The sequence below is a fragment of the Myotis daubentonii genome, chromosome 3, assembly GCF_963259705.1.
Source record: "Myotis daubentonii chromosome 3, mMyoDau2.1, whole genome shotgun sequence".
Classification (NCBI taxonomy): Eukaryota; Metazoa; Chordata; class Mammalia; order Chiroptera; family Vespertilionidae; genus Myotis; species Myotis daubentonii.
In genome coordinates, this window is record NC_081842.1 from 130,702,169 (window position 1) to 130,705,410 (window position 3,242).

A 3,242-nucleotide genomic window follows, 5' to 3' on the forward strand; every position below is an offset into this window, starting at 1 on the left:
GAGATTATGGGTTGTCTAAAGCCCCTCAAGCTACTGCTTATCAGTGTACTAACCCACAACCACTAGGGCACAAACACTGTTTTACTCACAGCTAATTCACACTACTGCCTGGCCTTATGCAATGGAGAAAACATGCTTTGCTGACCTTACATGACAGGGGGGGGGGGGCAGATAGTGGGGGAGAGAAGTGTTGGAATGCCTTGTGCAGGTGGTACATTCTCTTGGCATTGTGGTCTGCCTCCAAAATCTCCAGAATTCAACCACTCTTCTCTTCTCTCTTCCTGCTTCCATCTGAGGTCCCCTTTGAACCATCATTAGCTCCTGCCTGAACATTAGCAAGAGATTTTTAGCTGGTCTCCTTGATTCTGCCCTGGTGATATAGTCTGTTCTAAACACAGTGGCCTGAGAGATTTTGCTGGAAGCCGGTCCATCCTTGCTGCTTGACACAGTCGCTGCAGGAAAGAAACATCTGCACAGCATATGTTTCAAGGGACCTGGCGTATATAGCATACTGTTCTTAATATGTTTGCTCCCCTTAGCGCTGTGTGTTTTAACCAAGGTCACCTCTCCGAGAAAGGTTGTTTCCCCAGGTAGGAATTTTTCCCTGAAGTCAGGGAGGGGATGAAACTCCTTAATTAAGTGCCAGGCGGGTAGTTAATCACTACAAACAATCATGCTTAAGCTACATAATCTTTACTCCCTGGAATGGAGATAAGAAACGCCCTAACCTTTGGAATAGAAATTGACAGGATTAAAATCAACTGGGATAAATACGGATGTAACAAGACAATAAACAGCAGAACCTTTCTGGAGATCGAGACCAGAACTTGGCTGGAGATCCTGGCTAGGCTGCTGATCAACTGAACGCTGTCTCCGTGTCATTCCTTCTTCGCCGACTCCGTCTACACCTTTGGGAACCCCTGGACCTGCTGGGGTTGGACCCCGGCAAGATTTGTTAAAATTTAAGTCAGCTTATAGCATTGTGCAGTGCTTAAAGCCATCCAGTGATCCTCCCATCTCATACTTTTTGGTGGTGGTGATGGTAATCATTTACTTAATTGTTTTTTAGTCAAAATTTTTATTGCATTATAACATATATGCAGAAAAGTAAAAATCATATGTGTATCACTCAATGAATGATTAAAATTGACTACTTCTCTACAAACACTTCCCAAGTAATAAAATAGACCAACTCTTAGAGCACCTCCCTTGGTCTTATTTAATCCTGGCTTCTACTCTACTCTTCTACAAAGGTAACCACTAACCTGACTACTAGATTGGTCTGGTTTTGAATTTTATATAAATGGAGTTATAATTTGTGGTCTTCTGTGTCTGGTGACTTTTCCACAACATTACGTTTGTGAGTTTCATCCATATTGTTATGCCAACGCATGGTCTTTAAAAGTGAAGTCTTTTACAAGAACAGCCAGGGCCCTATGCCACCTTGGCCTGCAATTCTCACCCTCTTTGGCCTTCTAATATAATCTGCTATTAGTCCCTCTCAGTCCCCCTGCTGTAGTCTCACTTGCCTTCTTGCTCTTCTTCCAACTCACCAGGCATGACCCTGCCTCAGAACCTTTGCACTAACTGTTTTCACCGTTCAGAAAGTTCTTGCCCCAGATAGCCTCCTGGCTGCTTCTCGTTCCCCTGGCAGACTTTCCTGACCATCCACAATTCCCTACCCCCTTCTTCCTTATTTGATTTCTCCTCAGCGCTTATCGCCATGCTATATACGTATTAGTTTCCTGTTGTTGCAAAACAAAAATACCACACATTTAGTGTCTTATGCCGGGAGCCGGTCCATGCTTGCTGTTTCAAGGGACCTGGCATATATGGCCTACTGTTCTTAATATGTTTGCTCACCTTCTTGGCACTATGTGTTTTAACCAAGGTCTCTGAGAAAGGTTGTTTTCCCCAGGTAGGGATTTTCCCCTGAAGTTAGGGAGGGAATAAAACCCCTCAACTAAGTGCCAGGCGGGTAATTAATCCCTTTAACTACGAACAATCATGCTTAAACTACATAATCTTTTCTCCCTGGAATGGAGATAAGAAACGCCCTAACCTTTGTAATAGAGATTGATAGGATTGAATCAACTGGTATAAATACAGTTGTAACAAGACAGAAACACTCAGAACTCAGAACACAGAAATCAGGAGACAGAATTCAGAAGACAGAAAGATGCAGAACTTAGAACAGAATCAAGAAGACAGAACCTACACGGAGCCTAGAGACAGAAGAACTTCGCTGGAGAGAGCATGCCGGAGGATCCTGGAGAGGGACTGGCCTCAGAGCCTAGAGACAGAGCCTAGCGGGAGAACATGGCAAGAGACAGAACTCAGAACAAGACAGCAGAAGACAGAACTCAGAACACAGAACTAAGGACACAGGGCTTGGAAGACAGGACCAAGAGAGACAGAGCCTAGGCACAGAACCTACACAGAACGTCCTCTAGAGACAGAAGAACTTCGCTGGGGATCCTGAGCAGAACCTCTCTGGAGATCAAGACCAGAACTTGGCTGGAGATCCTGGCTAGGCTGCTGAACTTCACTGGTGAGAACATGGCAAAAGATCCTGGACTGAACCTGACTACAGAAATTGGCAAGAGAACCTGACTGGAACCTGGACACTGAACCTGACTGGAGAGCCTGGACAGAACCTGGCTGGAGAACCTAGCGAGGGAACATGGCTACAGAACCTCGCTGGAAATCTGAAGCAGAACCTCTCTGGAGATCCGGGCTAGAGATCCTGGCTAGGCTGCTGATCAACTGAACACTGTTCCCGTGCCATTCCTTCTTCGCCGACTCCGTCCACACCTTTGGGGACCCCTGGACCCACTGGGGCTGGACCCCAGCAGTCTTAAACAACACAAACTTATTATCTCACAGTTCTGTGGATCAGAAGTCAAGTCGGGTTGGCTGCTTTCTCTGCTCTGGGTCCCCCCCACCCCCGCCCCCCAGCCTGAAATTAAGGTGTTAGCTGCATAGGGAGTCTCTTATTTAGAGTCTCTTAGGGAGAATCCATTGCCAGGTTCATTTACGTTGCTGAAATTCAGAATTAAGACTGCAGTCACTGGTTTCTTTCTGGCTGCCCAGTGAGAATGCTCTCAGCTACTAGAGATCACCTGCATTCATTGGTTGGTAGCCCCTTTACCTTCCAAGACAGCAAAGGCAGGTGGAGTCCCTCGCAGGCTACCATAGCTCATGTGCCTTCCTCTTCTGATTTTAAGGACCCTGGTGATTAC